The sequence below is a fragment of the Sceloporus occidentalis genome, unplaced genomic scaffold, assembly GCF_023333645.1.
Source record: "Sceloporus occidentalis isolate IW3139 unplaced genomic scaffold, rSceOcc1.0.p SCAF_1, whole genome shotgun sequence".
NCBI classification, from domain to species: domain Eukaryota; kingdom Metazoa; phylum Chordata; class Lepidosauria; order Squamata; family Phrynosomatidae; genus Sceloporus; species Sceloporus occidentalis.
The window spans coordinates 307,517,617-307,543,910 of record NW_028316981.1 but is presented as its reverse complement, the minus strand read 5'-3'; the positions used below and the strand labels follow the sequence as shown (position 1 = coordinate 307,543,910).

General features: G+C 41.3%; 1 long non-coding RNA gene across 1 annotated transcript in view; it reads right to left on the bottom strand.

The window, feature by feature from the left end:
- LOC149324206 (uncharacterized) overlaps positions 1–26,294 on the bottom strand; it is a 135,841-nt gene that overhangs the window by 14,811 nt on the left and 94,736 nt on the right. The window contains exon 2 of the long non-coding RNA XR_016277929.1: positions 19,289–19,492. This is a non-coding gene — a long non-coding RNA (uncharacterized LOC149324206). The remainder of the gene's footprint in view (positions 1–19,288; positions 19,493–26,294) is intronic.

The following is a 26,294-nucleotide window of genomic DNA, read 5'->3' as shown; positions in this document are numbered from 1 at the left end:
TTAATAAGTTTTTGTCTGCAGGACCTAAAGAGAAGTTGCAGAGTGGTGTGAGAAAAGGCTACCAAAACCATGTAACCTCTTATTCTCCACTAACTACTTGAACCAATGGCATACCCGCCAACATTTCACCAATGAAAATCAGGACACATGTGGCCAAGCAACATCAGAGTGTAGTCAAAATGGCCAGAGTTATTAACAAGGAAGAACACACAAGCTTGCCTCAATCTACTGGGAAGGGCAAGATCCTTCTCCCTTCTTTCCTCTTCCCCCTGTATACTTTTGTATTTTGAATTCACTTTGCAGCCATTAAAGTAAGGTGAGGACAAAGGGGGAAAGTGTTAGGAAGAGAGAGAAAGTGAGATATTTTTAAACCAGGCGAAGAAGCAGGAAGAGAGAGGACTGATCAGGATTGTCCCTACAAAATGGGGACAATTGGAGGATGTGCAGTGTAGCTGAAGGCTTCCATATCAGGGACGTAGTGAATCCACTGTGGATTTTATTCTGAATGTAAGAGAGCTATCCAAAAGGCTGAAAATCTCCAAAACAGAATCTGACCGCCTTCTTAAAATTCAGTCTAAAATGTGGACATAGGGAGGCCCCAGCCTCTGCAACGTGAGCTGATTTCAGTTGCAGAAAAGTCCTATGGCACCTCTCTCATGCTTACTGTAAGTTTTCCTAAATGATAAACTATATGTCAGACATATAGAAAGTAATCCCAAGTTAGAGCAGCCCTAATGCCAGCTTCCAAACAACAACAACAACAACAACAACAGATGTGAAGTCGAAGGCTTTCATGGCTGGCATCCATAGGTTTTGGTGAGTTTTTTGGGCTATGTGACCATATTATAGAAGAGTTTATTCCTGATGTTTCACCAGCATCTGTGGCTGGCATCTTCAGTTTGCAAACTGTAGAAGTGGGGAGGCTGGAAGATTCAAAAGGACAGGGTGAAATTGGGAGTGAGTTGAGGATGAAACTCTGCCTCTCAAATCCCTGTGCAGATCTACTGCACTTGAAAGCCACTGGACTTCATCACATGAGCCTCAGTTTTGCCTCAGTCTTGCTACAATCACATTACAGTTGGCCCTCCACATTTGAGGCTTTGACTTTTGCAGATTTGATTATTTGCGTTTTTGATTAATGTTGTCTCTAAGAATTTCTAGGTCTTCCAGCACAACTCTGCCAGACATTGACCACAGAGTTGCGCTGGGGGACCTGAAGATTCCTACAGAGATGTTCTCTTAGGTAAAAAGAGCAGTGGGTTTGGGGGTGGTTTTTTTTTGGGGGGGGGGATGTATTTGCAGTTTTCCCACATTCACGGAGATCCTTCAACCCTAACCCCAGTGAATGCGGAGGGACCACTGTAGTTAAAGAGAACAAAAACACACCTCTCTTTAATAGCATGATGGGGGTGTTTGGTGCCATTGATGGTCTTGCACACTCTCTTTTGCATCCCCTTTAACCTTACCTGCCTGCCCTATGCCCTACCCAGTATGCCTTTTGCATTGTTGTTGTTGTCATTATTTGTAACACAATTCCAGAGTTATGAGAATGCAATTAGGTAAAAAGAAGAAGAAAAAGAAAAGAAGGTGGGAAAAGGGGGGAGAAAACAGGTTGCTTGGGAATAGTGAGTGAGGAAGAGAGCAGGGAAGGAGGAGACTGACATCACATGGCCGCTTAATATTAGGAATGTTGTGGACTCTCGCTTATCACACCTGTAAAGTATTGTGGTGGCAGCATGACTGGCTACATATTGACAGGTTTCCCTGTCAATTAGGGGAATAGGATGTATAGTATATAATTAGGGGAATGGGAATAGATTTCTTGCATTCAGTGCCCTGCTTGCCAGCACCGCAGACCTCCATTGCTTTGGTTGACTGACTCATCTTCAAGGTGGGTTTCAGGAGCACTTTTGAATGGTGCCACATCATAAATATGAACAGGAAACAGTTCTGTGGTCCTAAGACTAGCTTGCAACATCTTAACTGACAGTATGCCAGACTATATATCTACGTAGACTTTTTCTTTTAGCTTGGCTGTATTTTATTTAGGTGTTACGGTCCCTCTCTGACCTTTCCACATCAACAACCAACAGGATTCCTGCAATGCAGTTGCTCATTCTTGGATGTTGTATAACTTGTATAACTCATTGCACCTTCATTGTACCATTTGATCCACTGGGACTGCACAAGACACCATAGTGCCTTCCCCAATGCACCATGGGACATTGCAACATGGGACTAGACAGGCAGGCATATTGGCAAATGTCCAATAGATTGCACAATGTCAGTATACAGCAGAAGTGGGACACTGCACAAGTGCTATGTAACTACTTGAGTGTAGATTTATACTATGGAAGTATGGTGTAGGATCTTATTTAGTTATATATTTAGTTATATAAAGTATTTCTGTATTGCTTCCCAGCACACAAGAGCTCCCTAGGTGATAAACAAATAAAAACTAATTAAAACAGTACAAAGGTAAAAAGATTTATTGAACACTTTAAAATACTCTTTAAATGAAAAACTTCTAAAAGCAGCCTAAAAAAAACAATCCTAGAATTCAGTTCTGAAAACACCAATTTCAAACACTGAATGCCATGAAGAACAGCACTGTTTTGGCTGCCCACCGAAAACTTAAAACAGATGGGGCCAGCCTAACTTCCTTGGGCAGGGAGTTTCACAGTTGAGGTTCTGCCACAGATAAAACCCTTTTACAGGTAACCATCAACTTAACGTCACAAGGTGTTGGGATATGCAACAGGACCTTCTCTGAAGATCTCAAAATTCTGGCAGACTCGTATGACAGAAGGTGGTCTTTCAGATATCTTGGCCCCAAGTCATGTAGGGCTTTGTAGGTCAACCCCAGCACCTTGAATTGAGCTTGGAAGCAAACTGGAAGCTAGTGTGGTTCTTGCTGAATCAGTGTTAAGATGATTTCTAAAATGCATACCTGAATTGAGTCTGGCTGCTGCATTTTACACTAGCTGTAGCTTCTGGACACTTTGCTGTATCCCCAGCACCACAACTTTAAATAAAACAAGTGGTACATCCCACAGAGGTCAAGAAGATTGGGAAGTGGGTCAGGTCTGGCCCCCAAACCCTGCAGAAGTGCCCAACCCTGACTGAATATATACAGATTTGCTTCTGGGCGCAATACAAGCTGTTGGTTATTACCTTTAAAGCCCTACATGGCTTGGGCTAGAGTTATTTACGGGAACACTTCTCCCTACATAATCCGCCCCGCACTCTCAGAATATCAGGGAAGAACCTGCTGGAATTAAAAATGACCAGACTAGCTTCAACTTCTCTAAGAGCTTTCACTGTAGCAGCTCCTAGATTATGAAACAGTCTCCCCAAAGAGATCCATCTTACTTCCTCCTTGGAGACCTTTAAGAGGGCAGTTAAGACGTATCTCTTCTGACTCTGACTCTACCCACCTGACTCTGTATGAGATACATGGATCCATTTTTTTGACTAGAACTGGAATACCTTTATTCCCACTGTCACTTTTGATAATGTGTTTTTAATTGTTATTGTTAACAATTGTTAAATTGTTAAATGCTTACATATTTTACTGATCAGTTTTGTAACTGTATATTTATACTAGGTTGTAATCCTGCCTCAATCCATCTGGGAGAGGCGGGAAAATATAAATAATTATTATTATTATTATTATTATTATTATTATTATTGGAACACAAATGAATATGGGTTGGGTTGGCCTCCAGAAAGCCACCAAAGTAGACAGGTCTGGGCTAGACAGTCAAATGATCTGACTGGTTCAAGGTAGCTTTTGACAATCCTAAGCATCTGGGCAGGAACTAGGACTAAACTGGTTTCACTGGATGTCTTTCCTGGAATCCATAAAGGAATATGTAGAAGTGCATTATTACAAGGTATGGCCTCTCAGCAGCAGCATGCTGTGTTCTAGGTGAGTAAATTTCAGAGCCATCCAAAGAGCTGTTACAGGCAGCCAGTACAAATAAAAATCCTCCATATTTATTTGAAACTTCTAATTAAGGAAATACTTAAGAGTAAATTGCCCCTCTTCAGTGTGGCACTCCAAGGCTTGTTGTGCTTACAAGATATACCGGCAAATGGGGAGCCTTAAAAATTAAGCAGCATGGAGTGTCCAATAATTAATTGGACTTTATATCCATTGCTTGTTTAATGCAACTAGAAAACCACTCCAAAGAAGGGGGAATGAGCAGAAAATGAGCTGAAGGGGTTCCAAACATAAGCAAGGACATATCTACTGGTCAAATGGGAAGTCTTTCTGGCCCTAAAAAATGGGGAAACAGGACACATATTTTATTAGCAGTGTAATTATTGCCTTTGTCATTTAACTGCTTCCTGATGACTAGAAACCCAGTAAGCAAAACTGAATACATTCAGCACATGCTGTGTTTTTGAAGATGAAGAACCAACTTTGAAATACAGATTTTTAATCCTTGGAGTGGGCAGAAAAATCTCAAATTTGGGGCATGATTTAGTGGTGTACATGCTAAGGAAAGGAACAAAATGGCATTCTTTCTGTATTTCTGGAGGATGGGATGTAGTCCAAGTGCAGGTAACAGAAAACGTGTTAGCGATCCCATGGCTTCTCCATAGACAGGATAAGAAGGAAAATGGTAAAAGATTGACCATAAAGCCAAAGTAATGTAGAACCAGACAAAAGGAAAAGTATTCTGAATCAAGGAAAAATGTAGAAGATGCCAGCTTGTTCAACCATTAGGAAACTCAAGGAAAAGCAGATTAAGCATTAACAGAGCAATCTGGCCCAAATATGGACTAACTGGCACTTTCTACCAATGACAGTAACAATCTAACAGTCTGCCTTGGAGCTTTGTGGCAATTGAAAAATTAACAAGTTTATTTTTCCATAAGGTCTTGTGAATAAAAGAGACATAATGCACTATCCAGAATGTCGCATATTTTTGCATGTGATACATAAGGTTTCAGCCAGAAGAGTAAGATGTTAGTATTGAAGAAGACCTGAGAAAACATTCTTCCAGCGAATTAGCCTCAACCAAGAAATAATTCAAGTTCTGCCACAGGTACATGTTAATATGTCAAATATAAGAAAATGAAATAGATGTATAATTGTAGCAAGGATGAAGTGTGCATAGTTGGATATTACAATCCATAATGTTTACCGGTTGCAGCTTTTCACAGTTGATGAACCTGGCAAACCTGGCAAACCTGGCCCCAGAATCTGGATTTCTTAGCTTTCTCTCATTTTAAGCACTGTGTACCACATCTCCAATATCTATTTGTTTGTCACCCTGTGCTCTGCCATGAGAGAATGTAATAAGTTTAAAACATGGCCTCATAAACCAACTCCTACATACTCTTCCAGCAGTGTTTTACTCCTACTTCCCTCTTAACAACAACCCTCTTTAGAAGTCAGCTCCCCCATTAAGATGCAGGGGCATTTGCAACTCCATATCTTCAGTTTCAGAAAAGATCTGAATGTGTAAAGATATGCAGGTGACCACTAAAGTTAGCATTGATCAAGCCATTGTATTCCCTATTACCATGTATGGATATGAGAGCTGGACAGTTAAGAAAGATGATAGGAAGAAAGTCCATTCATTTGAGATGTGGTGCTGGAGAAATGCTGAAGATCCCATGGACAGCCAAAAGGAGAAACAAATGGGTCCTAGAGTAGATCAAGCCAGAAACCCCCCTGGAATCCAAGATGACCAAACTGAGGCTGTTGTAGTTCGGACACATCATGAGAAGGAAGGACTCATTGGAAAAGACAATATTGCTGGGAAAGATGGAGGGAAGTAGGAAGAGAGGAAGGCCTCATGCCAGATGGATGGACTCTATGGAGTCACAGGTTTTATGACGTTGCAGAGAGCAGTGGAGGACAGAGGGTCTTGGAGATGTCTCAACTATAGGGTCGCCATGAGTCGAGAGCAACTCTAGGGCAGTTAACTACAACAAACGGGGTTACACCAGCCTAAGTACTACCTCCTTCTACAATGCATTTCCCCAGTAAGATGATGCCTATGCATAGATCTACCCTCTGGCCCAAATAACCATGGGTTGGCCATGGGTTGCACCCTGCCAATGTCCAGCTGCCATTGAACTGCTAGAGAAAGGGAATGGGCTTAACCTGCAGCACTTCAGTGTAAGTATTCTGGTGTAGCTTTACTCTCTGCCAGCACCAAAGGTGTTCTTGGCCAATTACAGCATTTCCTTGAAAATTCTCAGATTTTTCTTAGGTTTTTCTCTTGGGTGTTTCTAACTAGAAATTTTTGGATTTGCATTTTCATGTGCTCCAAAAATGGATCTGAATGTAATTTGCTGTCAGAAATTGTGATACAATTCTTGCTGAAACAAACAAACAAACAAAAGGTGCATGCCTTTCAAAGATGTACATGGAAAAAACCTGAAGATTAAAAACTCAGACACACTTTGGTCAGTAGTAGGATGTAGTTAAAAATGCCTTAATGGAAGTACACAGGGTTATGAACAAATAGGCACAAAATTTTAAAATGCACATGGAAATGTTTATAAACTGCTATGTTAGGAGGGGGAAAGCCCTCAGAATCCAATATGGAACTGATTTCAAATAAGCAAGTGGGTGGAAAAGGCACTGGAGGGTGGTGGCTCTAATGTCATTAAGGCTGAATCTTCACTATAGAAATAATGCGGTTTGATACCACTTTAACTGACGTGACTTGATGCTATGGAATTCTGGGGTTTGTAGTTTGTTGTGGTAACAGAGCTCTCTGACAGAGAAGGCTAAATATCTCACAAAACTACAAATCCCAGAATTCATTGCACTGAACCATGGCAGTTAAAAGTGGTGACAAACTGCATTCATTCTGCAGTGTAGATGAGACCTAAAACAGAATCTAGTCTAGGTTTTAGGTCCTATTTTAAAGGACCTGTTCCAAGGTTCTGAAAATAACGTGGAGACAGATTTCAGAACCTTAGACAGCTCCTGGAGAATTCAGTTTACCACTTCCACTGAGAATAGGAGAACCTTGATAAGTTTGAACCTGTTGTTACTGTATGCCTTCAAGTTGTTTCTGACTTATGGCAACCGTAAGTTGAACCTATTACAGGATTTGCTGGGGCTGAGAGTGTGTGACTTATCCAGAGGGTTTCTATGGCCAAACTGGGAATCAAAGCCTGATCTCCAGAGTCGTAATCCAATGCTCAAACCACTACACAGCACTTGCTCTCTTCTTTCCTGCCTACTCTACATATTTTACTCTGAAACTCTCTGTCTTGCACTGGTCTGCCAAGGACACATTTCTAAAATGTGGTTTTGCTTTCCTTTTAAACACAAGAACTGGAACTAATCCATCTGGTTTGGTTCGTTTGGCCCGTTTTTCTCTTCTGGCTAATAGTGCCTCTCCAGGACTTCTGTCAGAGAAAAATCTTTCTTATCATTTGCTTATAGTTTAACTGGAAAAGTCAGGATATAAAGCTGGGATTTTCTGAATGTAATGCTTATGGGTCAGCCCCACTGATGTTCCATTCTGCTCTGCATTCATGAGATCATATCTGGAGTACTTGGCTGAGTGACCAGCATAACAGCAGCAGCATGAGCATGATCCTCCTTGATCATTATCATAATCATAATTTTTTATTGTAGGCCTGTAATCTGTATCAGCTATTTACTTAAGTGTACTTAAAACAACCACAAAAATGAAAACATTCAAGAGACTGACAAGCATGTTTCAATGTCTCAGTAGGAACATATTTTAATTCCTAACAAGAATTGTTGTGGATTTACTATCTCCGGAAAGAATAATAAAAATAAATATAATAATGGACAAGATAACGATGATGACAATGACCAGTATTTTACATCAGCTACTTAGTTAAGTATACTTAAGTAAAACTGACTATACAGAGACATAGCCATGCTAGTCTGGAATATCAGTATGCAACAGGATCTGTGTGAAAAATTTGTAGCATGAGCTTTTGTAGACTTGGTCTACTTCCTCAGATGCATGGAGTCAAGTGGAACCCAGGAAGGACACTCCATGCATCTGAGGAAATAGACCAAGTCTACAAAAGCTCATGCTACAACTTATTTTGTTGTGCAGCTAGTCTCAAAGATCCCTTTGTATACTAAGTTAAGTAAACATAACAGACGTCCAAAACACACTGCAGATATAATCCAGTTTTAGACCCCTTTAACTGCCCTGGCTCAATGCTAAGGAATTCTGGGATTTGTAGTTTTGTGAGATATTTAGCCTTCTCTCTCAGAGAGCTCTGGTGGAACAATAAATTACAATTCCCAGGATTCCCTAGCACTGAGCCAGGGCAGTTAAAGTAGCCTCAAACTGGATTATTTCTGCAGTGTGTTTTGGACCTAAGTCACCTGTCCTGATCCTTCCAAACCTCACCAAAAGATCATTTGTCTTGCTCCAATTGCCAGCAGAATGGATCGCCTTCCCTCCCTGAAGCTGGTGCTACCAAAGTAGTGAGGGAGCTACAATTGTGGCAATAGTGTCAAAATTGTGACTAAGCAGAAAATGCATGGCAGATTGTTGTTCTATATCAGGGGTAGGCAACCCTTTTGAGCCGGGGGCCGGGTTGCTGTCCCTCAGACAACTGTGGGGCCGAAGCCAAAAAATAAATAATTAAATAATTTCTAAAAAATTAAATAAATAAATAAACCGGGACAAATGTAGGACAAAATTTTCAAATGGAGGGCACTTTTTAAATAAAAAATGGAGGACACGCGAAAAAATTTGCTGATTTTTTAAAAAAATGTTAAGATAAATGCATGTTTCTGAGGCTTCTATAGACAACTGCCCCACCATGCCCCTCGCACGAGACGCCAAAGGCCCTGGCGACAATCGGCAGCAGGACTGGGCTGGGGCCGGTCCCAAGGCCTCACCGGGCCGCATCCAGCCCGCGGGCCGCAGGTTGCCTACCCCTGTTCTATATGATAACAGCTGCATGAATGATATTTGCAAAAGAATGGAAAGCAGAGAAAATTCCCAAACTGGAAGACTGGTTAGTAAAACCATTAGAGGTCTTGGAAATTGATAAGACATGCAAAAATCAGAAAAATTCTAAATTAATGGAAGATTTGGGGAAAGTTTTGATATTTTTAAGACTGAAATGGGGTAATTCTATCATGTTATGACTCTGAATTAATTGGGGAAAAATATGATTTGGCAATCAAACGTTTTAAATACTGAGAAGATGAAGATCAATATAAACATGTAAGAATTCTTAGACAACACAGCATAGAAAAACAGAAGAAATAAGGTAACAACAAGATAGTCTTAAACTAAAAAGAACAGAGAAAATACCAAGAGACTGAGGGTATGGAAGTAACTAATGGTGAAGGGGTTATTTTTTTGGTTTGAATGTTATTTGTTTGTTACACGTTTGTACTGCATGTAAGAGAAAGAATATTTATATGATTGTTATGAATATTTTCTTTGTTTTATTGTTGTTGATAAACTCAAAAATATTTTTAAAAACCATGACCAAGTAGCAGCCATGAACACAGAACTTAGGTTCTCATCTATAAATGTTCTCTATTCATGATCGCTACTTAGTCACAACTTTAACACTATTGCCAAGATCATAACTCTATGTCCAATCTACTTTATTGGGCACCAGCTATGTGTGAAGGAAGTCCCTTTTGCCAACTTTGTGCCAAAGACTAGAAGAGATTGGCATGCTTAGCTAAGGAAAACATTAAGGGGAAATTGTTGGGGGACATTCCATCCACTTAGTGTTGTCTTGTTGTTTTTAAGGGCAAATCTACACAATTAAAATATTCCCCATTCCAGTTGAATAAAATTGATCCAGACACATGTGATTTGCAGGACTTTGGGCATTTTGCAGTGGAAGGGGTGTGGAAAAACTCCATAAATCCACAGAAGAAGGCTTAATGTTTTTTATCAGAATATCCAAGGAAATCTGCAAAAATGAGCATTATCAAGCCTGTGCTGCTTTGCATGGATTTGAATAACTGTGCATTTTCAGCAGAGGAAGAGTGCAGGACAGTGCCAAGCTATCTCAAGATTGGCTGGCAGATGTGAGGCAGGCATACATAAAACCTACCTCAATTCTGCAAGAGGAGAAGAAGATTAGAGATTTTGTGGGAGCCTGCATGTGGTGGACATGCCCTAAAGTCAAAAATTTATGGAGAGAGATTCATAAGATTATACAAAAGATATTTCAAATTGAACTTAATTTTTAACCCAATTGTTTCTGTTAAATATGGTAGACAGTAAAGAAGTAAGACAGAAATTAAAACTAATACTGGATTTAATAACAATTGTAAGGATCTCTTTAGCAAAATTTTGGAGAAATTCAGAAGTTCCCACGGTGGATACATGGCTCTACAAGTCTCTGGAAATAGTGGAAATGGATAAAATCACAATGGCATTAAGAGACAAAGCTGAAGAAGTAAATCAGATTTGGGACCCACTATTGAAATATTGCAAAGATAGATGGACAACTTAAACAGATTTTTCAGTAAATTTTATCTTTTTTGGTTAAATAAGCATTTTTATAATATAATCGGTAAGGGATGGAGATTCAAGGAAAGCTACTAGACAAAAGCGTAATCTTCTGTGTTATCAAAATGTACTTACACATATACATACACACATATAATTTGTTATGAAGGAGTTATAGTTATACATAGTTTCTGTTTTAATAGAGGAATGTATTTGAATAGCTCTTAAGACGGTATTTACTATAGTCAAACATAGGGGTGAGGGGGTAGGGGGAGAATTAATGACAAAGAAGATGACAAGCAATTTTTCTGTATATATTGTAAATTTCAATAATTTTTTTAAAGAGATTTTGTGGGAGCCTGGAACTCTTGCAAGACATCCTCTGCTTGTATGACTCAGGATGGGCTTTATGTAGGTCTGTTTCATCTGTGAATTGTCTTAGCCACCTAGGTCTGGAGAGCTGAGAACAAGAAGAGCAGAAGAGCAGATGCCAGCTGTGCATGCAACAGACAAATTAAAAATTGGGACACATGTGACCAAATAGCATCAGAGTATGGTCAAGATAGCAAAAGTTATTCAAGAGGAAGAACACACAAATTAGGCGAGGCCAGTGGCATTACTAGGGTTGGCGGCACTCGGTGTGGTAACTCATGGTGTCACACACACACCTCACTGACCTCCTCCTATGCCTCCTTAGTATTGTGTTTTTGTATTAATGTTACTAATATATTGTAATTCCTGTATGTCACTGAATGTAATGGCAATAGTTGTCATTTTGCCAGTGATGTAAAGAACTAACAAAATTGAACTTATACCTTTAAATTGCACTATCACATGCACAGCTGAAATGTATTTACATGTACATCACTTCATGTGGTTGAAATGAAAAATTGGTAAAATGGCTTTTAAATAAAATTTAAAAAGAATAAAAATTAACATTTTAACATTTTAAATTTTTAAATAAAATCTGTGGCCTCTCCTTCCTCTTCCCACTAAGCTTCACCCTACTCATACCATCTCCAACAGCCCATTCCTGCCAAAAGGCTGGTGTTTGGAAAGCAGCAGTGTCACCCCCATTACGGTGTCACCCAGTGAGATCTGCACACACGCACACGCACACACACACACACACACACACGCACACACACACACACACACACACCTTCCTAGTGATGCCCCTGGGAGAAGATACAGAAGTTTGCTTTTCCCTGAGCCTACTGGAAAGGATAGGATTCCAGCAATTGAATTAAACTGAGAAGGAAGTGGGAGAAGGCGAGAAAAATTGGGACATTTTAAAAGCAACTAGAAAAGTGGGACAACAGAGGATTAATCAGGACGGTCCTTGCCAAATCAGGACAATTACAGGTATGAGATGATGTGAGAAACCTCTTTTAGGGACAAGTACCTGAGACACGTAGGACCTTTTAACATGGGAGGTGATCCTCAAAACATTGTTGGATTGTTCCTCCCAACATTCCCCATCAAGGCTATGGTGGTTATGGCTGCTGGGACCAGGGACGTAGCTAGGATTTTAGGAAGGGGGGGGGGGGTTCCAGACTAAGTGCCACCATTATAATGGGGCTTGAGTGCAGCGGCGCAGCAGCACACACCATTCATTTTTCTAATGGAAGGGGGGGTCCGGACCCCAAGAACCCCCCCCTTGGCTACGTCCCTGCTGGGACTTGCAGTCCACCAACCACCAAAGCCCCTGTGTTAGCAACTCAACTCATTTCTTCTTCACGGCACTCCAAGCCTTTTTCTCATGGGACACTAAGGTGCCTTGGCCCACAGTTTGGGAATTACTCCTCTAATCAACAAATGGAATAAGGTTAGTTCAGAGATGTTACGACGCTGAAGCAGATTGATTTCAGAACTGACCTTTTTCATCAGGAAGCTGAAATCACTTTTTGCTTGTCCATTTCTACATCAGGCTAAAAAGGACAGAAATTTGTGCGTGTGGAGGGGCAGAGTTGAGTTGAGGAATGTTAATATAACAATTACCCTGGAAGAGGCCTGTTGCCGGTCTGATGAATCTTTCCTCCCCATTCCCTGCAAAAGGCTGTTTAACCCCTCTGGTGCCATGTTCTCTTTTTTAATTCTCATGGAAACAAGGAGAGGAGGGGACATGAAGACTCCTGTGATGGAAAACGAACTGCATGCATGGTTCACAGGGCTGCAGAATTGAGAGCTATTAAATACTAAAAAGACAAGGTGAGAAACAATTTGCAAACATCTCCTCTTTTTATAGACTGCAGCTATTGAGAAAAATTGAGTGAATTCCCTAGCTGCCCGGACAGCAGTCTCTTTCAAGATTCCATCAATTTTTTACGGTACAATCAATATTTATGAATCCCTAAAGAAAACCAGGAAAGAGAATCATAGCAAAACGTTGGCAGGATTTTTTTGTTTTGTTTTCTTTTGTTTGGTTTCCTTTGGCTTGGGCTTCTTTAAACTACACCGTTTGCAGAGATGCTAACAGAAAAGACCTAAATAACTTTTTAAATCATTTCACTGACAATCAGAGTATCTAACCTAATCAATATTTTTTAATGTCAGTGGTTTTAATGTCAAAGTATTAGTGCTACTGTAAGAGAAAAAACAACAACCTCAAAACGTGAGGAAGAACCCAAAATGAACATTTCAATGGGGAAAACAGTGCTATTTTTGGTTTTTGGGCTAAAGAACATATTTTATAACTCTTAAGTATTCTGTAATTTCCTGCTAAAAATGCAGAGGAAATGCCATAATGAAAAGGTATATTTCCCCTCTTAACAGACACATGCATTAATAAGATTCACATCATGCAAGCGATGGGCTCCTTCTTCTTCTCGTTTTTTTCCCCACCCACCAGGCAGCTGGAAAACAGAAAGATTTCTATAAAAACTATGCAAACAAATCTACATTCCTTTAATGGCTACTTTCAGTTTAATATCCAAACTTATTTAAATAACTCTGAACCCTCCTGCTGAGAAATATTGAAACTAATGGATTCCTGTGTGTGCAATCTCCATTTAAATGTAGAGTTTAATTTCCCTCTGGGCTAAACCTGTGTAAAACTTGACTTGAAATGTCCCTCTGTTAAAAAAAAAACCCACAACACAATGTTTAGGGGGAGATGCCTTTGATTTTATTTAAAATTTATTTTGTACATTACAAGCAAACTGCAAAGTCTCAGATGAACTCCTCAAATTGCACTTGCATAAGTGCCAACTTTACAATTGTCACTGGGGCTGAAGAAAAAGCCAGGGAGGGGGAGAGATGTACAGTAGCTGGGGCCAATTCTGCTTCCCTGGAAAGAGTGATGTAAAGTTAATGCCATGTCTTAGGAGCAATGGAGCTGCTGGGTGTACACAAGCATAGCACAAGAAAAGGTTATTTTAGGCTGCATCAATAGAAGTATAGTGTCTAGATCAAGGGAAGTAGTAGTGCCACTGTATTCTGCTTTGGTCAGGCCTCACCTGAAATACTGTGTCCAGTTCTGGGCATCACAATTCAAAAAAAGATGTTGACAAGCTGGAGCGTGTCCAAAGAAAGACCACTAAAATGGTGAAGGGCCTGGAAACTATGCCTTACAAGGAAAGATTTAGAGAGCTGGGTATGTTTACCCTGGAGAAGAGATAGTTAAGAGGTGATACAGCCTGGTTTAAATATTTGAAGGGATGTCATATTGAGGAGGGGACAAGCTTGTTTTCTTCTGCACCAGAGAACAGGACCTGGAACAATGGATGCAAACTACAGGAAAAGAGATTCCACCTCAACATTAGGAGGAACTTCCTGACAGAGCTGTTCAACAGTGGAAGACACTCCCTTGGAGTATAGTGGAGTCTCCTTCTTTGGAGGTCTTTAAGCAGAGGCTGGATAGCCATCTGTCATGGATGCTTTGATTGTGAGTTCCTGCATGACTGGTGGGTTGGACTGGATAGCCCTTGTGGTCTCTTCCAACTCTGATTCTATGATTCTATGGGTTCATTCCCACTTACATTTAAACCGGTTTGCGATTCACCTTCACTACATGTTGCTAAATCAATTCCAAAATGTCCGTCATTCCCACTATGAAAATGAATCTTTTCATTATCCCCTTGTAATCACTTCTTTTTTGACATGATTGTCATCCCCACTAGTTTGCGCCCCTTTAAAAAAAATCATGTGCCCCTAGGTTATACCACAAGCACAAAGGCAGCGCTGAAGGGAGGGGGATTGGTGGATCCACCAAAAACTGAGGATGGATGTTAATTCCCCTCTGCCACTAGTTCCTTCCCTCCAGAATGATGTGATTCAGATCCATCATTCCCACTTCTTGAACATGCTTCAGAACTGACTCTTTTAAAAAGAACCGCCAAAGAAGGAAAGAGCAGGGGGGGGGGGGGTTTGCATTTGCTTTGCTTCATCATGATTAAAACCAATCACAGTCGGATCAGAACCAGTTTCAAATGGGAACAACGGTCATATAACCTGATCAGCAATTCACTTTAAATCATAGTGAGAAAGCAGCCTGTGACTATTCTGCAAATTAGCACAGAGTTTTTACTGAGATGAGACCAAAATTCATTGGATTTGGCTCTGGGAGGTCAGTTGTGGGTTCTTGTGGGGTTTTTTAAAAGCAAAAGTTAAGTAGGCTAATGCATGGTAGGAGCTGGAACAGGAACTATGCATCTCAGGGTCTCGGGAGCAAGGTACAGTCAATCAATATTTTAAAAGCTGGCTATATCCCAGGATCAGGATTCATCCCGTCCTCTATCAGTTTCTCTGTTCCCTTGGTTTCCTTGCTCATAGAATCATAGAATTGGAAGACACATCATCCAGTCCAACCCTATACAGCCACGCAGGAATGCACAATCAAAACAGATGACCATCCAGCCACTGTTTAAAAACCTCCGAAGAAAGAAACTCCACCACACTCCAAGGCAGCATATTTCCATTGTCGAACTGTCTTGCTTTCAGAAAGTTCTTCCTAATGTTTAAGTGGAATCTGTTTTCCTGTTTTCCTGTGAAACATTTTTAAACACCTGCCAATGAAATAATAATCATGAAATAAGACTTCTAGTTTCTTCAGGGCACCATGGCCAAGTATCAGCAGAAGTGGTTAGGGTGGTTGGACTACATTTCCCCCTGGCCAGCAAAGCCCCCAGACCCAAAAGGCTGATGTCCTCTCCTGCTGCCTGGCTGCCTTTCTAGGTCTGATGGAGCTGCTGGCCAGATGGGAGAGGGAGGAGACTCCCTTTCTTGCTTGGTCAGCAAAGCCACCAGACCTGGCACCCCTTTCCACCAGTGCATTAGGTGCTCCATGTCCTAGTCTCTGGAGCAGCGAAAAGAATCTTCTACAGGCATTTCCACATGTACTTCCACAGGCACTTCAGGTATTTCAAGATGGCTATCACCTCTACAGGCCGAACATACCCAGCTCCAGACCCTGTACTAACTTGGTTACCTTCCTCTGGACATGTTCACTTGTCAGTGACCATGTGAATCTTCTGTACTGAGAAACCGACACATTATTTCAGGTGAAGTCTGAACAAAGCAGACTACTTCTTATTACTTCTCTCATTCTGAACACTGTACTTCTCTTGATACAGCCTAGGACTGCATTTGACTTTTCTGACTCCATATCTATTCTGCTGTTAAGATTGATAGATAACCTTGGGTCAGTCATCATCTCTCATCCTAACCGTTACAAACGTCCCTCATACAATGGTTGACAAAAGACCATAAACACCACCTTAATCACCTTGGATGAAAGACGGAATATAAATGTAATAAAATTTCTTCCAGAATAAAACTCTGGAATCAGGAAATTATAATATAAGAGCCAGCATATGAGTAGAGGAATGTGATAAAAGGTGTGGAAGGTGAAGAAGGATTGGAAAGACAACGTAAGAACAGGTATGGATAGAAAGAAGAGGGACAAGAGGGACAACAGAGAGAATGAGAAGTGTTAGAAGGAGCAGTGGAATATTGGTACAGTGGTACCTCGGGATACGAATTACCCAGCTTACGAAATTTTCAGGATACGAAAAAAATTAATTTAAAAAAACTGTTTCGGGTTAAGAAAATTTTTTCGGGTTACGAAAAAACTTTTGGTGCTTTTCGGCGCTATTTTACACCAAATCGCGGCTTTTCCCCATTAGCGCCTATGGCGATTCGGCTTGCGAAAGCCTTTCGGGTTACGAAATTGACAGCGGAACGAATCAATTTCGTAACCCGAGGCACCACTGTATACTGTTAGGTGAGTACTAAATGATATATGGAGAATAACTAGTACATGATATCTGAGTGTACAACATTAGGGATTAGTGAGGGCTATATGATGTATTGTATGATGGTGATATGACACATTGTAAGGTTGTAAGATTTATTGTAATGTATGATGTGTAGCATATGCTGTATGAAAGATTATGTATTTTAATCATGGCAAATAAAGGTATCTTTTAAAAAAAAAAAAAGATATCCAGCATGATGTAGCATTTTGAGCATTGGACCAAGAATCTGGAAACCAGGGTTGGAATCCCGGTTCAGCCATTTAAACCAACTGAGTTGCAAATCACACTCTCTCAGCCTCAGAGGATGGCAATGGCAAATCCTCTAAAGACACTTGCCAAGAAACCCCCCGCCTTAGGGTCTTCATCAGTTGGAAATGTCTTGAAGGCACACAACAACAACAATAACAATTATAATATAAATACTACGCAGCATGTATTATATAAAATTACACCAGAATCCTATTGGTTTCTTACACGTGAATATGTTCCTTACAGAACCAGTGTCACATTTTGTTCCATGTGGATTCAGTTCAAGGTTGCAGAAGTGGACTAGCACATCCAGTGCCATTGTGCATGGAATCTACAGTGCACACCAATGCAGGTAATACATTGTGCATGGATGCACACTGATACATGTGGTGCATTATGCATCAATGTGCATTGCATAAGCAAATGCGTGTGCACATTTGGCTTTGCCATTCACTAACAAGGTGGCATTGTGTAATTCCATGAGCTTAAAGTTACGCTATGGCTCCCTGATACAGAAACTAGCCTTATAAAAATGTAATAATAGACAAAATGATTTGCTCAGAAGCTATTCCCTGTAGTTGTTGGGGTTTTTCAAAGCAGCTGTGTTTTGCTTTGTTCTTGTTTTTTTAATGGTTAAATTCCACATCTTTGGAAAAGTACTACCATGCAATTAATTAGCAAAGATTATACATTCCTTTAGATACCTTTGCAACATTAGTGAACACCATATAGGCATGCAGGAATCTGATGTATTTGCAGATTGCTTTTAGTGAGGCTTATTTGTTCCAATTTAATCAATCGAGCCAGAATACCAGCTATTTATATGTCTACTTTAAGTGTTACTCCCTGGTGAAGATCTACCCACACTCCCGTCCAGCATGTACTGAGGTATTTTGGTAATTCAGCCTCTTTTTCTTGCCTAGATATCCCCATTCAAGGGAATCTCTATAGACTGGGTCTGTGCTGGATCTATTTCTATATTTAATGACACATTTCATCACCAGGGAATACTTTATTGAACCATCTCTGCTGAAATTGTACATTTTCCCCCCAAGAGTGCCAAGCCACAAAAGAACTATAGGTTCTTAAAATATTTCAGTGTGCAATAGAATATGCACATGTACATTTGCAAAGAAAGAGTAAAATACCTATTAAAAGGACCCAAAACACAAACAGGTTTCAGCTTAGATGCTAGAAAGGAGTAAACCTGTGCTCACTTCAGATTACATTAAGGATTCAAATATTTAAGTAGTCATCCTTATTGAATAATAATAATAATAATAATAATAATAATAATAATAATAATTTATATCCCGCCTCTCCCTGTATTGGATTGAGGTGGGTAACAAGATATCAAAGACAACTAAATCAAGTCAAAAAAACAAAAACAAAAACAAAAAACAAAACACGGAAAAAATAGTTAAAAGACATATTACATTTCAAGTTCCCAAACTCCTTCCCACCCTATAAAACAATAAAACAATTCCCAACCGATGGCCAATAAAACGAATCAAGATCATTCAATCCAATGGGAACAATTAGGTAAGTGGAAAAATTGGAAGTCAATTCAGGAAGGCTCGCTGGAAAAGATCTGTTTTTATTGCCTTCTTGAAGGCACCTAAAGATGTTATTTGGCGGATCTCATCTGGTAAATCGTTCCAGAGTTTTGGAGCGGCAACGGAAAATGTCCTCTGGGAAGTGGTTACTAGTCTAGTTCTCTCTGACTGCAATAGATTCATCCCAGAGGACCTGAGAGTGCGGGAAGGATTATATGGGAGGAGGCATTCCCTCTGGTATGTTGGACCCAAGCCAATTAGGGCTTTATAGGTAATATCCAACACCTTATACTGTGCCCAGAAGCAAATGGGGAGCCAGTGTAGGGATTTTAAAATAGGTGTAATGGATTCAAATTTTGAACTCCCTGTTACCAATCTGGCTGCCATATTTTGTACCAGCTGCAGCTTCCGAGGATGGCATGAGGGTTGCTCCAAGTAAAGCACATTGCAGAAATCGAGACGAGAAGTTACCAGTAAGTGTACAACCATTTCTAGGTTTTCCCGTTCCAGGAAGGGTCTCAGCTGGCGAATCAGCCGAAGCTGATAACAGGCACTCCTGGCTGTCGCATCCACCTGAGATGACAGCTGAAGCGACGAATCCAGGAGTACCCCCAAGCTACGAACACAGTCCTTTAGAGGAAGTGTGACCCTGTCCAGAACTGGAGAACAGATCACCATACCCAGATTGGGATTGCCTATAGCAAGCACCTCCATTTTATTTGGATTCAATTTAAGTCTATTTACCCTCATCCAATCCATTACCGACCTCAGTCATTCATTCAGAGGGGAGATGCCATCCTTGGTCACTGAAGCAGTCCGAGACATAGAGAAGCAGATTTGGGTGTCATCAGCGTACATATAAAAAGTATATGGAAAATTCTCTTTTCTTTCTTTCTTTCTTTCTTTCTTTCTTTCTTTCTTTCTTTCTTCCTTTCTTCCTTGCTAGATCCACTCTGAGATTCAAGGCAACCTGTTACAAGAGATACAGCTAAAATTTACACCCTGTAAAGTTTTAAAATATTGTTAAGCTATCATTATAGTGAGAAGCAATTAAGAGCATCTCCATTTTAAGAAACCCAAAGAAACAATAAATGTGGGCAATATAGTACTTACTAATATCCTGGCTCAGCCAAGGAAACCCACTAGGTGACCCTGAGCAAGTCACACTCTCTCAGCCTTAGAGGATGGCAATGACAAACCTCCTCTGAAGAAACTTGCGAAGAAAACTCCATGATAGGATCTCCATAAGTTGGAAACAACTTGAAGACACACAACAACAACAACAACAATGGCTCTTTCCTCACAAGCAATAAGTCCCCAAAGACCTGCCAAAACAAAAAAGCCTTCCCTTGCCTACAGAAGGAGAGCAGTGAGGACAAAAATGTAATTATTCTGGGAAGGTGTACCAGAGCCTGGGATGGTCACTGAGATGGCCTTCTCCCATGGACCACCAAAAGTGTTGCTCCATAGAGATGATCTTCCCCAAAAGATCTCAAAATACAAGCAAGCTCATATGGGGAAATATTTTCCTTGGCTACTCAAGTTGTATACGCATCACTTTGAATTGTGCCTGGAAATGGACACAAAGGCACATACAACTGTTGCTGCAAGGGGGTTGTGTGTTCCCTGTAACCAGAGTTATCCTTATCTCCCATAACTAGACAGAGGATACATCTAAACTGTAGAAATAATGCAGTTTGACACTACTCCAATTGCCAAAGCTCCATCCTAGAATATCCTGGGATTTGTAGTTTTGTGAAGTACCAGCACTCTTTGTCAGAAAAGATGAAAGAATCATAGAATCATAGAGTTGGAAGAGACCGCAAGGACCATCCAGTCCAACCCCCTGCCATGCAGGAAATCTCAATCAAAGCATACCCGAGAGATGGCCATCCAGCCTCTGCTTAAAGACCTCCAGAGAAGGAGACTCTACTACACTCCGAGGAAGGAGTGTGTTCCACTGTCGAACAGCCCTTACTGTCAGGAAGTTCCTCCTAATGTTGAGGTGGAATCTCTTTTCCTGCAGCTTGGATCCATTGTTCCTGGTCCTGTTCTCTGGAGCAGCAGAAAACAAGCTTGTTCCCTCCTCAATATGACATCCCTTCAATTATTTAAATAGGGCTATCATATCACCTCTTAACCTTCTCTTCTCCATGCTAAACATCCCCAGCTCCCTAAGTTGTTCCTCATAGGACATGGTTTCCAGACCCTTCACCATTTTAGTCACCCTCCTTTGGACACGCTCCAGTTTCTCAATGTCCTTTTTGAATTGTGGTGCCCAGAACTGGACACAATATTCCAGGTGGGGCATGACCAAAGCAGAATATAGTGGCACTATTACTTCCCTTGATCTAGACACTATACTTCTATTGATGCAGCCTAAAATTGCATTGGCCTTTTTAGCTGCTGCATCACACTGTTGACTCATGTTCAACTTGTGGTCTACTTGGACTCCTAGATCCCTTTCACACGTAGTTTCATTCAGCCAGGTGTCCCGCATCCTATATTTGTGCATTTCATTTTTCTGCCCTAAGTGCAGTAATAATATAATAATAATAATAAAATTTATTTGTATCCCGCCCCTCTGAGAACAATCGGGGCGGCTAACAAAGTTAAAAATAAAAACATATAAAATCCCTGGTACCCTTTCTTTACATTTCTCCATGTTGAATTTCATTTTGTTAGCTTTGGCCCAGCTTTCTAGTCTATTCGGGCCATTTCAAACCGGCTTCCAGGCGGGCTATGGTGTTGAGACTGCCATGGTCGCCTTAGTTGATGATCTCCGTCTGGGCATGGACAGGGCTAGCGTGTCCCTGTTAGTGCTTTTGGACATCTCAGCGGCTTTCGATACCATCAACCATGGTATCCTTCTGGAGTGCCTGAGGGAGCTGGGTATCGGGGGCACTGCTCTGCAGTGGTTCCGGTCCTACCTCTCGGGCAGATTCCAGATGGTGGAGCTGGGGGACTGTCGCTCTGATAAGAGGGCCCTTACATCTGGTGTCCCTCAGGGAGTGATTTTGTCCCCTATGCTATTCAACATTTACATGAAACCGCTGGGAGAGATCATCCGGAGACACGGGGCGCGGTGTTATCAGTATGCTGATGACACACAAATAGTCTTCTCTGTGTCTCCGACTGATGCAGTAACTAAGGATGGCATCTCTCCTCTAGATGCCTGCTTGGCGTGGGTAATGGGCTGGATGAGGGAGAACAAACTCAGTGTGAATCCAGGGAAAACGGAAGTACTGGTGTTAGGTTCCCCAGTTCCAGGTGGCGAGATCTGTCACCCGGTCCTGAATGGGGTCACGCTCCCCTTGAAGGACTCGGTGCGCAGCTTGGGAGTGCTCCTTGATTCGTCGCTCCAGCTGACATCTCAGGTGGATGCGACGGTCAGGAGTGCTTGTCATCAGCTTCGGCTGATACGCCAGTTGCGTCCCTACCTGGACCGTGGGGACCTTGAAACTGTTGTACATGCTTTGGTAACCTCTCAACTGGACTTCTGCAATGCGCTCTACATGGGGCAACCCTTGTACCAAACCCGGAAGCTGCAGATGGTGTAGAACATGGCAGATAGACTGGTCGCTGGTAGCTCCAGGTCGGACCATATAACACCCATCTTAAAAGACCTTCACTGGCTGCCTATTAGCTTCCGAGCTCAATACAAGGTGTTGGTTTTGACCTATAAAGCCCTAAATGGCTTGGGCCCAGGGTACTTGGAGGACCGCCTCTCCCCATATAATCCACCCCGCACACTCAGAACATCTGGGACAAATCTGTTAGAGGTCCCTAGGTCACATTTTGTGAGGACCTCACAGAGGGCTTTTGCCATTGTCTCCCCCTCTCTTTGGAATAAGCTTCCCGTAGAGCTCTGCTCCGCCGCATCGTTAGATTCTTTTAAGAAAAATTTAAAAACGCATTTATTTCGGTTGGCATTCCCACCTTAGTTAATTTTTCTTTTCTCTGCCCCTTGTTTTTCCTTTTGACCCCGGACCATTGTAAATTGATTTCTTCCATCTCCTGCCCTTGATATATGTGTTTTATACTGATTCCTGTTCCCATTCCTTGTAGCAATGTTTTTAATTTTCATATTGTAATTGTTTTTATCCTGTACTGTAATGTTTTAATCCTTGTAAGCCGCCTTGATCATTTTTATGGAAAGGCGGGGTAAAAATAAAAATTATTATTATTATTATTATTATTATTATTATTATTATTTTGAATTTTGATCCTGTCCTCCGGAATATTAGCTATTCCTCCTAATTTGGTGACATCTGCAAATTTGATAAGTATGCCCCCAATTCTTTCATCCAAGTCATTGATAAGACCTTGTAATGCTACAAATCCCAGGATTCAATGGGATGGAGCTGAAACACTTAAAGTGGCATCAAACTGCATTAGTTCTACAGTGTAGATGCACCCTACGGCTGCATTCACACTGCATAAATAATCCAGTTAGGCACCATTTAACTGCCATGGCTCAGTGCTATGGAATTCTGGGGATTGTAGTTTTGTGAGATATTTTAGCTTTCTATGTCAGAGAATTCCATAGCATTGACCCATGTTACTTAAAGAGGTGTCAAACTGGATTATTTTGGCAGTGTGGAAGGAGCCTAAGGGTGTATCCACACTGTAGAAATAAAGCAGTTTGATACCACTTTAACTGTCATGGATGCATCCTGTGGAATCCTGGGATTTATAACTTGGCAAGGCACCAGAGCTCTCTGACAGACCAGGCTTAATACCTCACTAAACTACAAATCCCAGGATCCCACAGGAAGGAGCCATGACAGTTAAAGTGGTGCTTAATTTCTGCAGTGTAGCAATAACAAAATGGTGCAAATTTGGTATTTAACTAATCCTTGAACTGCAGTATTGTTTGTGCCAAATTTCTGCCAGAGGCATTGAATAATATGGTCCAAAGTAGCAAATAAAATATACAGTAAATTATATCAAAAATGACAGCACCATCACCACCCTGGAAACACACACATGCACACAGTACAGTGCTGCAAATGTAGCAGTATAAGGCTAACTTTGAGATATGTCTCTTGATGTCTCCTTTCAGAGCCTGGGAAAGAGGTCTTTCTTTTCCCACTAAATGCTGTCTAGGGTACTCTGGGAATTATAGTTAAAAAAAAAAGGAATTGGTCCAAGCTATGGCTTTTCTAAAAACTGGAAGTGTGAGGACCATTTATAGCTCTGAGGGGAATGTAATCCACAATTTGCAAGCAATGTACAATTTCTTTTAACAGTTTTGACATAAAAGTATGCTTTACAAGACCTTCAAGAAGCCTTTTTTGCAACATCAGTGACGATGCAGACCCACTGTTTACAGTTTTTCTCTCTTCACCCATACAAGTGCATGGATTCGCATACACACACCTATATATATATATATATAGAGAGAGAGAGAGAGAGAGAGAGAGAGAGAGAGAGAGGTGTGTGTATCATACACCTATCACCTAAAGACTCTTGATAAAAAACCTTGGACTCTCAGTGATGTAGATTTGAGTCAACTGACTCAGACTCAAATCAGACTCAAGTCGGACCCAAGTCCCTTCAACAACTCAAATTGAACTTGACTCCACATGAATAATGCACTGACTTGACTCAACCCATGACTTGTATTTTTTTCAGTTACCAACTTGATATTTCTGGGTTTGGCAGCCAGCACTGAAGTCTACCTGGCAATCTATCTTTGGGGCCATTCAGACTACCTTTTGCACCGAATTGTAATCTGGATTAAAAGTGGGAAGTTCCCACTGGCACTGGTTTTTACACACTTGGATCTGGGTTTTGCACACCCAATCCAGGGCAAATCCCCCTTAGAACGGGTTTTCCAAAAGTGGATTATATCCCGGTTTTGTTTGTTTGTTTGTTTTGGAAAACCCATTTCTTCCCTGCTGCCAGCAAATGTAAACTTGGCCCGAGTCATGACCGGGTCAAGTTCAGGGGAGGGATTTAGGTCAGAGGGTGGGCAGTGGGTGGAACATGCCTCCCCTCTCGCACCGGTCACTTTGCAAACGGCTTTCTCCCTCCCTCTCTCTCTCTCTCTCTCTCTCTCTCTCTCTCTCTCTCTCTCTTTTGTAATTTCTATTATTGACAGATTATACGAATGCTTGTGCTACAGATTGGTACATATTATGCTTGAGCTACATTTCCTTTTTGTTTGCTTGCTGCTGGCATGGCAGCCAAAATAAAAGCAGAGCACTTTTGGCTCTGCTTTCACCAGGGAGGATGTTTTGGGGTTAGCCCTGGACATTGCCAGGGAGGATGTTTGGGAGGGTTTTGTTGTTGTTGTTGTTGTTGTTGTTAATTTCACAATTTGACAGAATATGCAAACATTGCCACTAGATTTTTAAAAGGGGAGGGAAGCACTCATGCCATTAACGAACGTTGCCACTGATTTTTTTTAAAGACACTAATAGCACTATTTTTGAAAGGCACTACAGGCAAATGTGCCCCAATGGCCAAGGCTCCCTGTGTCTCTCTCCTTTCTTATGTGCCAAATTGACAGAATATGCAAACTGCTACCAGATTTTTTTTTAAAAAAAGGAGGGGGAAAGCACCCATGCCATTGGCGAATGGCTGCATGACACATCACCAATGACAAGAGCGGAAGTGATTTAGAAATCATTTGATTGACAACAAGGAGGCTCCATTTTAAAGTGCTACTTTTTGAAATGTGAACGTCAGTGGGGCAGATTGTACCGAAGGGCCTCGATCGGGGTAATGATAGTGGGAACTTCTTTCCAAGGAGACTCAGTACCAGCTTACAGAATCCGGACCGGAACTATCCAGGGCAAATGAGCTAGTGGGAATGGTTCCCTTGATGCACATAAGAAAAAAGGCTCCTTCTAAAGTTCTTTTTTTGGGCTGGGGTGGGGGGAGCAGCAGCAAAGAATTGCTCCCCAAAGCTGTGGGCACATTTTTTTTTGGGGGGGGGGGGGAGAAAGGATAGCAAACTTGTTAGTTAATGGGCTGTTTGAGGCAGAAGGGACATCCCTCTAAAGCTCCTTTTCAAGGCTCCTCTAATATGCAGCAGAGACAGGCTGTTGAATAGACCTGAAGCATCCCATTGCCTAACAAGTTTGCTGTCCTTTTCCTCTCTAAGAAACAAATGCACCTCAAGCTCTGTGGCAAGTCTTGTCTACTGCTGCTCCTAGGAAAAAAGGACTATAGGGCATAGGTAGATCATGCTTCTCATCTTCCACCACCCATGGAGTGGCCACAACAAAACTCCTGAGTCCTGAGCCATAGTGGAGTTCTGCCTCCCAAACTCTTACACTCATCACCAGAGGGATTCATGGCACAGTAAATGTGTTCATCTTCAAAGCAAAGAGTGTTATATTAGTGGAAATTGCTTGAAAGAAGTCTGTGGCCAAGATCTTCTCATAAATTGGAGTGGACAACTGGACCAGTGGAAGGAGCCATTTTAAACTGCCACTGCAGGTCTGGCAGTTCAACCTGCAACCATGGTGCTGCAACTGGAAATAATGTGGCATCACTAGTGCCATTTGAGAGAGGGATTGGGGAACAGGATTGAAAGGAATTGAGCAAGGCTATTGCTAACATAGAGATGTGCAGTTCCCTTATTCATATGGTTGCCATAAATCATTATCTATTCAGTGGCAGACAACAACAGTCACAACATGGTGGGATTTGAAAGAGTCAGTGAGAGGGAGTAGAGAAATACAAGTGTGATTTGCAGCAGTTTGGGTGATTATTATGGCAATTTTGAGACCCCCCCCCCAAAAAAAAATCCCAGCCTG